The sequence below is a fragment of the Plectrocnemia conspersa genome, unplaced genomic scaffold, assembly GCF_051122295.1.
Source record: "Plectrocnemia conspersa isolate PC_06_02 unplaced genomic scaffold, ASM5112229v1 ptg000002l, whole genome shotgun sequence".
NCBI classification, from domain to species: Eukaryota; Metazoa; Arthropoda; class Insecta; order Trichoptera; family Polycentropodidae; genus Plectrocnemia; species Plectrocnemia conspersa.
The window spans coordinates 2,674,128-2,689,961 of record NW_028277166.1 but is presented as its reverse complement, the minus strand read 5'-3'; the positions used below and the strand labels follow the sequence as shown (position 1 = coordinate 2,689,961).

Sequence of the window (15,834 nt, the reverse complement as noted above, 5' to 3'; positions counted from 1 at the left end):
TTTTTAGAAGATACTGTTGCGTGAAGAGAAGTACTAGGTGACTAACTCTGGCTTTTAAAGGGTTAATGGCGATTTCATAAAACGCATTTATTTAATTGCATTCCAAGCACGTGTTTGAAATTCGTCAATTAAACAAACATGTTTTATAAAATCGTCATTAACCCTTTAAACGCCTACAAATGTTTAATGAGTCACCCGGTTTTCTCTCCACGCGAGAGAATATTTTTTTAAAAATAAATATAAAATACTCGGTTTATTGATAAATGAATAAAACAATAATATTTAATATTAAAAACATTTTTTTTAAATAATTCAGTAACTTGTTTTAGAATATTAATTTGATTAAAAAATTAATCAACAAGTGACACTGATGAGTCGCTGGCGTTTAAATGGTTGAACAAAACGCGGCATGATAACCCCCAGAAATAGTAATCAGTCCAGATGTTCATAAATGTAAGCAATGTACTCTTTGGAAAGTTTTTTTAAACCATGTACAGTTTAAAATTGTGTGATTAAGAAATAATTGCTTATGATATATATTTATGGTTTATTTATTAATATACAACAGTATATATATATTTATTAATATACACCTGTTTGCAAACGACACTTCAATTTATTGCACTAGCTGTTGGTACCTCACTGTCATAAGATACCGAGGCTAGCGAGTGTGCGAGTACCGGACCCTCAACTTTTTGAGTTTTAAATATTATTTTTAATTCGTTCTGCTTTTTTTGAATCTATTTTAAAATTTAATGGTTGAAATTAGTCATTAAAATCATTGTTACCGCGTTATTTATATAGTGCATTTATTCTAACTAGTTGTTGGTACCTCACTGTCATGAGGTACCGAAGCTAGCGAGTGTGCGAATACATTTTTGACTGTTACCGCATTACTGCATAAATTTGTGCACTACATAGACAAATATTAGGAATTTTCAATGATAGTTAAAGTGATTCAATCTATAAAAAATTACTTATTATTTTCAATTCATTTAAAAATAGGTTTAAAACTCATCTAAATATTTCCAGAAAAAAACATTTTATATTATTCAAAGTTAGATTTGAAACTTAGATATTTAATGATAAAAGTAAATATTGTATATCATTTAAGAATTAAAACTAAGCATCGTATTACGTTTTAAAATAGGTTTGCAACTTAATTAAATATTAATAAAACAAAAAATATCAAAAGTTTGCAATATAAAAAATAATATTAAAACGTAACATTTTGTATCATTTAAAAATAGGTTTGCAGTCTTTGAAACAGATATTTAATGATACAACTAAATATTGTCTATCATTTAAGATTAGGTTTGAAACTTAGCTAAATAATATTAGAACAAAACATTGTACTACGTTTTAAAATAGGTTTGCATCTTAACTAAATTTAGTAAAAAAAGGTTTGCAACATTAAAAATAATATTAAAATGTAACCTTTTTATAATTTAAAAATAGGTTTACAACTTAAATAAATAATAATAATAAATAGCATCAGCTACACATTAGCAAATATTTTGTTTTTTAGTATTTATATAGTTTGATCGACATTAACTTGGCATTCAATAAATATCATAATCACCGGCAATCGACGACGACAACGGCACATACTCTCAAACGCGAATCACTGACAAACATCGACAACCACAGCAAAGACTCGAATTTTCAACACATAAGCCGCCTGTTACTCAAATCTAGATTTGTCTGAATATACAATATTCGGTAAATTATATTTTGTACAATAAATCGTTCAAATTTTGAAGCTACTAACTTATAAAAAATAGTCACACCTTTCGACACCAATTCTGGAACTACAAATAATGACTTTAAATGCAAGAAATATTTGCGCTTATTAATTATGAAAATCGATCAAAGCAATTTATCAATTTTTAATATAATGGGCTAAGAAGAAGCAAGTATTAGTTATCATGTTGAATGTTACTGATACAAAACTGACTTATTCTTAAGTTATGTTACTAAGGAATCAAAAGTGCAATGAAATCCAAATGCGAGCTTGATTCATAGCTTGGTATTTCAAGTTTCAATTAAAGATGTCTGTATCTTAATTAGAAACATTTACTTAACTTTAGTCCAAGTCCGGAAAATTGTGGATCTTATAAATATATAACTTGATTCAAAGTACATCCATAACGTAAAATGTATACCCCTGGATAAGAAAAATAAAACTAATTGATCCCATAATGGGAAGTGGGGTGAGGTGTATTTTTCAAAGTTTTCCCATTAAGCTATGTCGCCCCATCCGTCAAAGCAATAAGTTGCCTGCGGGATCCGCAAGCAAAAAGTTGTAGTTGTAGTAGGGATAAAACAAAAGTTATCCTGCTCTCGGATCCAATCAACCAAACTCGATTTACATGTCAAAAGCGAATTGTACACGGCAATGACGTCACGGGATGACCGCTTGGATAGAAAATAATTTATCGCTGCGAAGTGAGACGGATAAATTAAGAAATTCTTAGCCTATGAAGCTACAAACTTATGATAATAATATAATTGCTATTGTTAATCCCAAATTAATTGTGATAAAAAGTCATAAAATACAATTTTTGTAAATGGCAAAAAATAAAGCAATATTTTAATCTGCTGATACGAAATTTCTACAGAAAAAGAGAGGCGATAAATCCACTGTGGTATTAAATATAGTTATCGCCGTCACTTGTTGCATTAACACTAAAACATGCTTAACTTATTTTAACAGTAACTTTAAATTAATTACAATGTACAACAAGATTTTACACACGAATGCAAGATAGCGATTAACATGGTGTTTCAAAGTTCTCGTTTTGAAATCTGCCATACAATCTGTACAATACCACATATATGTAAACATATCTATTACTACCATAGTATTTGGTCAAATAGTCTTCAAGTATTTTTTTGCGAAAGTAAAGAGCTTTAAGTAATCCCTAACATAGATTAAATAAATATGAAAAATACTTACGTATTTAATATTATTTGTAGCGACCATAACAAACAAATAGCTAATATTATATTTGATAATGTAAAGGTATGCGACAAAAAATAGCCCTTCAAAGAAGACATAAAAGTTGATCAATACAATGCCGCTTGAGCTCAAAGAAAAAATCACTTCCATATCGATTTATTTTTTTGCGCAAATAGAGAGCTTTAAGAAATCACCATTATGGATTAAATAAATATGAAAAATATGATCATAGAATATATTCAGTAAGGAACAAAGCGAAACTTAGTATAAAAAACCAGACAGGCTTATTTTTGTTGCATATTTTCGGATCACTTAAAATTTTTTATGTGTCAAAGATATTATTATATATGTTAAATTATTATTATATATATTAAAACTAAAGATCAAAATAAATTTGCTTGAAGAAAAAAAATTACCAAAGAGACATTTCCCAAAACTAAAAAAAAAATATACTTTAGCAGTCAACAAAAGATGTTAATAAAATTACTGTGACTGTTTTTTTGCTGTCAGCACAAAAGGTAAGGCCTGATCAAATAACACATAGGCCACGGGTTCAAATCCCTGCAGCAGACTCAAATTTTAATTTATATTAAATGCGCTATTAACAAAAAAACTGATCAAGTTGTAAAGTATCATCTATTGAATGTAAATTATAATCTTAAATCCCTGATTTACAGTCTGGTGTTTAAAACTTATTTCTAGGGATTGTTTTTTCTTATGATTAATCTATTTAGCTGTAGCATATTAGGCTACAACGAAAGATTAAAAAAGATGGATAGATTTAAATATTGAAATAAGCAGATAAGAGATTATAGTAGAACATTTATTAATAAAAATAATGGGTAATTATAAAAAAATATTAAATTATTTTCCTTTAACTACAGATATGAGATCACATCAAATAGAGCTTACTAAATCAACACTGATAATCTAACACAATACGCAAGAATTCATAAATTTTAGCCTTTCTACTTCAATCGTCAGATTTTGGACCAATCTAGCCGTCAGTTTTAAGCCACCGGAAGTTAACACGAGCTTTGAGAATGCCCTAAGGAGTCTATGACGTCGAGCTGCGCTGCGAACCATTTATCTATTTAGATTAGCACTTAAATATACACACTTATGAATGATTATCAATCAATAAGTTATAATATACGCTAAAAAAATATTTCATGAAAATAGTTTTTTGCTTTAAAACAAGTTTTATATTAAGTTGATCAGACCTCAATACAAATTTTTATGAGACTTGAAACTTTCTTAAGACTCTTATTTCTTTCATTTTAAACATTAGATTAGACTTTTAAGAACTCATATAATATTTGCCAAAAAAATATGTAATTTTTTTGCAAAATCATGGCTAATTTAAAAACTTCAGAATTCATAACTCTGATAGATAAATTTTTACAAAAAAGGTCGCGTAATAAAACACGTTTAGAAACTAAATTTGCATCGCTATAAATATAATTTTTTTGGCGCTTTAAAACAATTTTTATATTAAGTTGATCTCTAAACAATTTGTATTAAACTTTTTTTCAAGGCTGCTATTTCCTTAATTTTAAATATTAAAATTTGTATTTATGTTATAAAATATAACTTTTAATAACTCTTATAACATTCGCTAAAAAATAAAACATGTCATAAAAATAGTTTTTTGCTTTAAAACAAGTCTGTAAATATTAATTGTTTTGCTGACCTTGTTTATGATTATATTAATAAATAATATGTAAAACAAAAATTGTTTCTGCAGTAAAGATCACAGTGATGTTTGAATTTAATTTAAAAATATAATGATAAGACCATTACCACTACTAATATATTTTGATATATTCAGTTTTCATGCTTAACGCATTCTTAAGTCAATTAAAACATGTCTAACACCTTCATACCTGCAGATTGGATAGATATTAATCGTCGCGTTGGCAAAGTGGATTAGCACACTTTGGTTATTAAAGGTTCTCTCAACGTGAGACGATATTCGAAGCGACTAAAGGGGTTTACGATCGCGACTAGAGCTTCGATCGACGTTATTAAATTTTAATATAATAGAAAGGATATTTTAAAGAGAGGAAACGCTTCCGAGAAAAAGAAGATAACTCATAACGCCTTATTGATTTCAGGAGAAAGGCAAAGTTTCATTCGTTCGATTTGTCAAATGGCCAAGTCAGGAGTTTTACGGTCGTACTCAGAGATCCGTAATCAGATTGCGCTGTCGATAGTCTGTAATAATTCTGTTAGGGTACCTACGTTGGCTGAAAGAACTTTTCTTTTTGGCACATGTCTAACATCGGCTTTCACCTCCTTTCACTTCCTTTATTAAATCATTGCTATTATCGATCAGGGATACTTTCACAACGTAATATTTTCTATACATATAATTACATCAATTAAATTGATATACGATAAAAAAATCTGATGTTAATGTATAAATTTTATATATTGATCTTGAGTTTTCCTGGTTATTTGAGCTCTTTTAATAATTAAATTGTGTTAAATCTATTATAAGTTTACAGAAAAAAAAATAAAATGTACATTTTGGAAACCTTTCACGCCTCAGGTTTATTCAAATTAAGTCTCACAATAGAACTTGGCTCGGTCACATTATCCACATCGTTTTCCATTTTATCCTCTGAATTCGTTAAGGAATAAAAAACACACCCCCATCGCGACAATTAAATCTTCCCCATTTGCAGATATAAAGGGAAATAATTAAACTGTAATGGACACTGTTGAATTATTTTCATTATTTTAGCAAAAAGGGAGAGAATTGTTGTTGTTCGAATCGAAGCTTGTTACCCAATTAGTGTTCGTTTGGAGCGCGTTTTATTATTTCCCCTCATTTTGTACATACGAAAGCTGATCAAAAAGTTTGGGAACTTACGAAAAAGCGACAATGTGATATTGTAGCGATGTAGCGATAACATACACGAAGTTGTTTAGACCCAGTCATCGTTTACCGCATATTATATAAATATAAAGTTTTGTGCTACATTTGTAGTACATATTACTAATTTGTAATAATAAAAAAATATAAAAAAAAACTGTCGGGACCATCCACAATTGTCGCGTTACAAATTGTTTGTATAAACTCCGTTAAAAAAGCAATTCAAATTATAAAACTTATGGAATTTTTCATTATAAAAATAATTTTACATGTGAATTTTTATATATTTTTCTTAAGAGATAAACTGCTTATTAATCGCAAATAAATAAACGAAAAAGTATTCAAAAACTGATTTATAAATGTAAGGCTGAAGTAGTTATTGCTATGTATTATAATACCTTGCATTGTTTTATGTTCCTGGGATATCCTCAAAATTATATTTTAATTAAAAAAAACTGTGCCAGCAAGTATCTGTCACACAAAAAAATACAACAGAAAAATTTCCATTTCTCTCGGTTCGACTTTTGTTATTTATCTTATCATTAGTCTTGATGACAGATTGCATAATTATTAACTATTCACATAGATTATAGATAGTATACCAAATAAGATAGAGGTTTGTTAACTTTTTGATCAATCCTCCCACTCTAAGCGAGGTACGTACTGACCCCGGTGGACCACTATAGCAATTTTCTTCTCGGATGCCTTCATTCAGGTACTTTAATCCCTGGCAAATCCGGTTGTGGGCCAGGCCGCAAGACGGCGCTTATCCTATAAGGCCGTTTCAACCGAAACGTCATCGTTTCTGCCGGAGACGCCTTTTGATTGAACGTCTGCGGAGACCCTAATGGACTTTTCTTTTCTTATTTTCCCTTTTTGTATCCTTGAGCTTTTGTCGAAAGTGTACCGGTGTGGGATAAGCTGCGAAGTCGGAGAGATTATGCGAGCATATCAATTATTTGAACATAATGCATATGACAGGCTTCAATATGATTGAAATTATATAGGTACTAACTGCCAAAATAATATTTTTTACTTAATCATATATTATGCTTCATATATAATGAAAATAGAAAATCACTTATATGATATTAATATAAAAATAAGTAGAATCATTTTTTTGTACCATATTTTTGATATAATTATATCATTAATTTGATAAAAATAGCAATAGTGCTTTTCTTATTTATAATATTCAGAGTTTGCATAGGATGGGTTAATAAAGACTGGAAAGATGAAGGCAGGCTTTTTAACATTTAATCGAGTATCATAAATGAAATATTAAATTTATGCACAGCAATATTATAATTGTTAATTATTATTTACAATAATTTTTTGCAGCACACTATTGCCTGTCGAATAATTCCGAAGAGCTTAAGGAAAAGTTTTATTCAAATGAGCTACAAATATTATTAAGCTCTTTGAAAGATTATTAAGCTGAATTTTTTATTGTTTTTGTGCTGTTTTTTTTGTTACCAAGCTGAAAGGTCAATAATAGGAAAAAATAATTTCGATTCGTCACAAGTAAATAGAGACCGGTAAGATCATTTTCACAACTTCGAGGCTTAACGACTTTTTATATGAATATAATCTATATTGTTTGTGAAATAAATTGTGTATCAAACGGTTGTTCTGGAATTTCACACAAATTCTAAGAAAAAGAAAAACATTATTTTAAAATTTCGATAAAAATGAATGTATTTACTATATATATTATATATGTCGGCATACCAAACATACAAAGCGCAAAATTCAATGCAAATTTTTTGCCTCATTGGTGAGAAATATAGGCTTTTTATTTTGACAAATAAATAATAAAAAAATATATGCTTATATATCGATGGCTTAAAGTATAAAATTGTTAGTTCCATATTTGACAACTTTACAGGAAAAACAAAAAACTTAGTACACAACTTGAAAATAGGAAAATGAAACAGTATCTCAAGTTTGTAGTTTAAAATTTGCAGTATTTAATTGTTCATTTTGGAGATAGAAAGATTTTGATTAAAGGTAGAAGATTACATTTTTAATCATTTTCACCTAAAAAAATACACTTGAAGCTATCGATATGTATATTGAAAGACAGAACTGTTATTAGTAATTTATGTATTATTATAAACTATTTGTACACCTATTTGCTTTAAATATGCAGTTTTAACTAAAACATTTTTAAATATATAAATTGTAATATTAGTTGTATTGTTCAATACATTATAAAAAACTAGAGTGGGTTTTGTATTATAAAAGTAACGAAGTAGGCTTGCTAAAAGAAAAAACACCAGTGCATCTTTTTGCCGGAAACAATTTATGCTAAAGCAAAATAATGTGTATTTTAGATGTAATACAAAAACACTATCCGCAAAATACTGTCTTCGAGTGAGCAGGTAGGGAAACTATTGTTGCCGTACAAAACTCAAAACAACGAGCAAAAACACACGTTTTAGTTTTGCTATTAATATCCTAAATGCTCAAGGAGTTAAAGAAGAATATGCCTAATAATCTCTTCACTTTTTCCCAAACGTATATAAGCCAGAGCGCTGCCATAAAAAATATTTTTAATTAGAATGCACATTTGTTTAAAATTATTTTTGAATTACAACGATTTCAAATCAGTATATCACATCAGCATCGTCATGACGTGAAATTTAAATTCAGGAGATGCTTGGTATATGACTAAGATATGCACTACTGATATTTGGTCTTTTAACGGTTGTTCAGCAAATGCATTTAAATTATTGATAAACGCTTTTCTTAGATATTCGAAACGATAATTTTTTTAAATTAATAAAAAAAACGTTGTAAAACAACTCAGCCGAAAGTCGCCCCTTAGCAATTTAAAAAATGATTTATTGAGTAGATGCTATACTGAGAATGCAATGAATTTTGAAGGTTTGAGTACCCTAGATGATAAGAATGACTTCGTAGCCAGTAAGACGCTAATTGGAATCTAGTTACAGTTTTATTATATTATATTACATTTGCGACAGATGATAAATGGCGAGATGTTTTCTCCGAGCGGTGGTGGAGAAGCTGGCGCAGGGATGATTTTCGTGGGTGGTTCTCAAAGGTTTAGTCTGCAAAGCTTTCTAAACAGTCACAAATATGCAGCAATCATCCGGCCAATCGCTTCTTAGAACGACGAAATATGTATACGCCTTTAGAAAGCGACGTTTGCATTGTCCAAAGTCGTATTGCATTGCAACGGGAATCTTGTAGATCCGGTGATTTATTATATTCGTGACCGTTTCGCAACAAAGAAATATTCTCTCAATGACGGAGAATATTAACAGTAAGAATAAAACTCGTATTATTTATGGGGTTTCTTCCGATCATAGAAAGACAGTGTATGGTCTAAATTCTTTAATAATGGATGACCATTTAAGTCACAGTTAATTAACGCAAATTTGAGACAAAGACCCTCTCAAACCACAAATTGTATCCTAACACTCCTAGCAAAAAAGCACTAGGATACAGTTACAAATAGGACTCGTAGAGATATTTCTCTAGTAACAAGAAGCACTTCGCTTTTCTAAATTTCCAGACAATAAAGTAATATTCGTGGATTGTTTTAAAATTAGAAGAAATGAGAAGAGCTCATACTTATTCAACATAGAAAAAGCAGCTGCTTTTACTTTGATCATCTTATCTGTTTCAATGAAGCAGTTAAATTGAGCCTTCAATAATTCAACATCTTAAAGACTACCACAATGACATATATGACATATATCGTAACATTTATTCATTATATAAATTGTACTGCCATATATCAATTGTATCGTAAAAATAATTTCCATTTATAAGTAAACTTTATATTTAATGGTGCTTTGAGTATTTTATATTTTATATTTTGTAAAGTAAATTTTAATTATATTATATTTCGTTTCGCATACTGGTATTAAAATCCTTTGACAGAGCAATCCTAACTACAACAAAAGAGAAACATATTATTTTAAAATTTACCCTTATTTTTAGGCGATCTAGGAATTCTTCTTTGTTTTCACATATTAAAAGCTTAAGACCCTTTTATCTGTGTTTCAATCCCTTAAACAAATCAATACCCATCAGAAAGAAGGGATGCCTCGAAAAATAAAAAAAATGTACCTTCGATATCCTATACAACCTTGATTTAAAAAAATAATTAAAACACACAATGGTCGATAGGAAAACTGGACGCAACAAAGGTGAAACTTAAAATTTAACTTGGGAATTTTCAAAGCTAACACAAAGCGAATTTTCAAAGTTGCGCTCTCGTTACCTACGTTTTTGATATTATCTCTCTTTAGGCCCTTAAACCAAAGAAACCCATGCTATCGCAAATATCTTGGGCTCTTTCGCCCCAACGGATATTATATAATATATATATATATATATATATATATAATAATAATAATAATTTTATATCTTGGACAATGTATTACGGCCTAGAGACTGAACTTTGACCTCTGAATATGGCGCGACCATGACGGATGTTTCGGCGGCGAAACGTAGCCGATGGTTATCTTATATTTCGTACATATTTTATACGCGGATTTTTGAGAATCTTGGGAATTTTGTTACGTAGATAAGCTTATGAGCGAATTTTTTATGGATATTTTTTTCAGACACACTACTAATCTAGTAGGTTAAAGTGACGTTCATTACTAATAATTTATTTCAAGATAGATGCTTATAATATATTATATCTGCGCTAATGCTAATGTTCGCTCCTCTTGAAAATCGACTCTAGTATATTTGCACAGTCTCAGGTCAAGTTTTAAAAGTCCTTTTCTGACGAATTTGAATAAAAGTCGGTTTTGCATATCCATTAAAATATCGGGTATTATCATTATTCAACGTTTCATCACACAGACACGTTTTGTTCATAGTAGTATATGTAGTGTATATATTATATATTTTTTTCAATAATTAATATGTAACATATATAAGCAATGATAGATATGTGATAAATTTAATTTAATTTAATAATCTGTAAAATATATTAATTATAATAATACACCGTATATAATATAATCAAATAATTTAGGCGAAAATTAAAAAAAATGTTGTTTATTAATTATTTTTATAAATATTGAGTCGTTGTATTTAATGTAATCAAAAAGCATATTATAATTTTTGGACATATCTAAATTTGATAAATATTTTTTTAATTAAATAGTCATTTAAATAATAATTAATAAAATATATTTAGCTTAAGTATTATTTTAAAAGTAAATGAGAATCATTATTAAATATTTTTTATACCTAATATTTATGATTTATCAAAATATATTGTATTCTGAGCGAATGTATAACCGATGCTATTTTTTATTATTATAATTATTAAAACTGCAAACCTATTTTTAAATGATACAAAATTTTACGTTTTAATATTATTTCTTATATTGCAAACTTTCGATATTTTTTGTTTTATTAATATATAATAAAATTGCAAACCTATTTTAAAACGTAATACGATGCTTAGTTTTAATATTACCTAGCTAAGTTTTAAACTTATTCTTAAATGATATACAATATTTAGTTTTATCATTAAATATCTAAGTTTTAAATCCAACTTTGAATAATATAAAATGTTTTCTTTTTGAAATATTTAGCTGAGTTTTAAACCTATTTTTAAATGAATTAAAAATTGTAAGTAGTTTTTTTATAGATTGAACCATTTTGACTATCATTAATGTTGAGGGTCCGGTGTTCGTACACTCGCTAGCTTCGGTATCTCATGACAGTGAGGTGCCAACATCAAGTTAGAATAAATTCACTATGTAAATAAAATCTGAAGAATAACCGTACTATAGAAATTGCACTCTGAGATCACATAGTATATATTAAAACGAGAATATGTAAACCATCAACATTAAGCATGGTTACACCAGAACAATATAATTATCCTAATTCAAACGCGTGGTTAAGAAATTTTATCATGTTCATGTCAAAGACTACTGTCCTTAGTTATTCGCATAAAGACACCAGATAATTTACATATTATGGTTTGCTACTCTAAAACAATTCACATAAGCCAGATGAGTATTTATTAAAACTGCTCGCATAAAACATATATAAGGGCTTACAAAAACTCAGATTGCACAACTTATCAAGGCTCGTTAAAAGGGTGATGTAATGGGTAATTTCTTTAATTGCACTTAAAACATCGGGACTAAAAATGTTTAGCCACAGATATCACCAGCAAGCAGACAATTTAGAACTCTACCGAATATACTAGTAAACACGCTAGATATTTTATTAAAATCTGTTTTAGATAAAAACAAAGATTTTAGTTTTGAATCTAAATCTTTTGCATAAAACATACGAATTATCAGATTTTTTAATATTTTATAATTTAGAACGCCGCTCGCCATACTTTATCACAGTTGTCATTAGTTTTATTTAGAACTTGGCAAAAGAATTACACATACGAGAGTTTTGCCAAAGTTGCACTAAGCGGAGTTACGCCGAATAGACCGAGAAAACTTGTTAAAACGATATGGTCCAGCCAAATATTGAAGTAGATCTTTAGAATGACAAGTAAACTACAATAATATAATTATATTTCAAACTGTTATAATTAAATAAAATTAAATAATAATTTCGCAATTAGGTCATGATAATGCACGTGTAAAAAGGGTGTTTTAGCGGCCAGGATAAAAATAATACGCGATGTATTTTGTACTTTTAAAGATAACAGACCGTTATTTATATGACCAGTAATTTTACTGAGCAGATAAGAGGCACACTGAATTATTTTTTTGCCAGATTTATGCAGCAACAGAAACAAGCGCCTGTTGAGTTATTATAATATTTTAATAAAAGTAGGAATTATAATTTTGTCTTAAATATGCATATAGGCAGGAACATAATTCATTATTAATACTTTTTGTTGCGCTTTTGACTTTAAATACAAAAGAGTTTAGCCCTAAACTTGCATCCAGTGGAGCTTACGCTGAATCGACACAGATCAGAATCATATTGATTAACTCAATCTTTAAGACAAGAAATTAATTGACACGAATCATATTAATGTACTGCACAAATTTCAACTTAAAATATAGGAACGTATCTAACATCAATACACCGCAATAAAAACGATAAAATTTTACTAAAACAAGTATAAAACGAAAATAATATTGTAGGTTATAAACCCTGATCACTGTATCACGCCGGCCTCAAGTTTACCGTCGAGGGATTCGTGAGTTAATTATTTTTTTTAGTACACAGTTAATTAATTTATACGCCTACAAATCCAAGCGGTATAAAGCAAATTTTTCATTCACAACACATCTCAATCGAATAAAAGGTCTTTGACAAATTATTGTACCTTCCGCCCTTTTTCGAATTAAACCGTTTTCGTTACCCGACTTTGAATGTCCAAAACGTATCTTCCTGGGTCCAAAGGGAGAGATAGACGTAGTATACACCTCGCCGTCCAAAGTGGATCGGAGCGTAAGAATCAGTAAATAAATTACGTAAAAATACCCCCGGACTTGAAAAACTTTCTTCGGCCCAAAAACGTGCAAGGGAAAACTTTTCGACGGCATCTTGTCAAATCTAATCGGATTTTCTCGCAGAAGGGTGAGAGTTTTTTTGCCCTTGGTTGCGAGTTTTCTGGTAATTTTTTTCACAGCACTTGACATTCGCGATTCGCCCGTGACATCTAATATGTCCTGAAATCATCCCATTGATACGTGGCGGGGCGGCACGTGATAAACGTGAATGGAAATCGATTCACGAAAACCACGTATGAAGTGAAAAGCTATGAATAAAAATGTACCATATGTATACTGTAGAGTTTTGATGTATTGCTTTTATATATTTAATTACAATCAATAAAAAGATTATATACCACAAGAACATGTGCGTGGTCACCACAATACTATTCAGAATTGAAGAAAGACCAACGTCACTTTCAGTCATCTGTTTTCTGAACAAACTGATAATTTGGGGTGGAACCAAACTCTTTGTTATTATCCAAAACATATGTTATCAGTCAGTACTTGGCGTAGCCCTGTTTATGTATTTGTCAGAGTTCTCATTTACATAAATTAATCAAGTTATTGTGTATATTATTGATGGAAATAGTAAAAGTAAGTTCAGTATTTAAGTTCAACGCTTTTTAGTTTTCGTTAGTCTGTCTAATGCAATAATTTGGGCAATAACGTACCTATTTATTATTGTTAATTATCTATTTAGACTATCAATAGAGATATACACCGGCCGTATTCTTTGTATTTGGCACTGACCGATTATTTTGATTGGGTATTTTTTCAAGTGCTAATAAGCTGTTTAAATACATGTAATTGTTGATATAACGCTGACGCATTAAAAAAATACTTTTATAAGCTTTTAACAAATATATAAGATTTTCATGAAAATTTATCTTATCATTCTAAAACACATTTTGAAACATATATATTTTATAAAATTGCTAGTTATAACAAAAATGATGTCTCAAGATAAAAAAATATAAGCATATTGTATTTAAATAGGAAAAGATGAGATTAAACATTAAACTTTGTTAAAAACAACATATTATAAAATTGCGTATTTAACAGAATATTATCAAAAAAAATAAAAAGTAATATGAATAATGATTAAAATTTAAAATGTAGATAAATCAACATATTTAAAACCGAATTTATATTAAAAAGTTTTACAACTTTTTATACGTAATATGAAAGATGTATATGTATATGCAGATATTTTTTAGGGGTGAATTGCTTCGGCTAGAGTCGAATTAACAAGTGTATTTGATTTTAAAAATTTGTAATGAAACAATTTTAATTTAACTCTCAGTTAACTATGCCAGAATAGGTTTATGGTAGCTGGTTAGAATTATGCAACTAATTTTATATAAAACTTTATGTGAGTGTATTCCAATTATTTCCGTACGAGATCATTAAAAATAGACTGACGAAAAACATATAAAATTAAAGCATTCCCGTGTCGAAAAAAATGTTTTTTAAAGCAGACCGAGGGACATTATGATTTTTGCAAATCATTCAATTAAGTCCCGAAATATGAACGAAAGTACTTTATGCGACAGATATTAAAAACATATATTTTATATAAAAAATTAAATTATTATTTAAATCGAATGCTTTCAGCAAAAAATGATGGAATACGTGAGCTGTAGAATTTTTTTCATATTATATTTTTGGGTTCCATTTTCTGCTACATTAATTTTATAAAAAATTAAATTGCAATATAAATATATAATGCGATGAAGTACTATTTTTATAGTTTTCGAATAACCTATATATGTCGTAATTCGGTTTTATTAAATATACCGATATTCTCTCCATAGGGAGATCAAACCGCAAACCATATTCCCAATACTAATTAACTCTAAAATTCATTCACATATCATATCATATTGGTGTGTGTAAAACAATATTCGGGTATGGTAAACTAGAGCGAGCTTCGAAATTAACTCTCGCGACTCAATTTTCATCACCACAATCCTTTTGTGGTTAGATTCCGTGCAAAGCAAAATTTCGCGAAAAGAAATGATCAAGTTTGGAAACTGAAGTTCTGTATCAAGTGCGAAAGTTTCGGATGAGATATGTGAGACGTAAGAGAATTAAGATTCTTGTTGCACAACTGGGCTTAAACGAATTTTGTTGCATTAAAGCAGTTTGCAATTAATGAACGTATAAATTAGATAATAATACAATAAAAAAATTATTTCACAATTCACTTATATTGTCAACAACATCGAATTATGTTAAGACTATTAATTTTATTATTTTTTATTACGAATTAGATCATTATGACTTAAAAAGTTTCAACAATGCGTCATGATGGGTATATATAAATAATAGTTAAATATTTAAAAAAACTGAAAACATATTTGTGGTTTTCAAAGAAGCTAGATTGTTTGTACAAGAGGATCGTTCTCAAGAGCTGACATTTTAGCCGCAACAAGCAAGAATAAAGGAAGCGATCGTGAATCTCCAGGGCATTCTAAAGCTCGCATCTGAAAGTCATCGAGTATTGACAG

General features: G+C 29.0%; 1 protein-coding gene across 1 annotated transcript in view; it reads right to left on the bottom strand.

Annotated features, from left to right (window-relative positions):
- Positions 1-15,834, bottom strand: part of mAChR-B (muscarinic acetylcholine receptor) — a 130,073-nt gene that overhangs the window by 3,426 nt on the left and 110,813 nt on the right. The gene's annotated exons all lie outside the window — the stretch shown is intronic.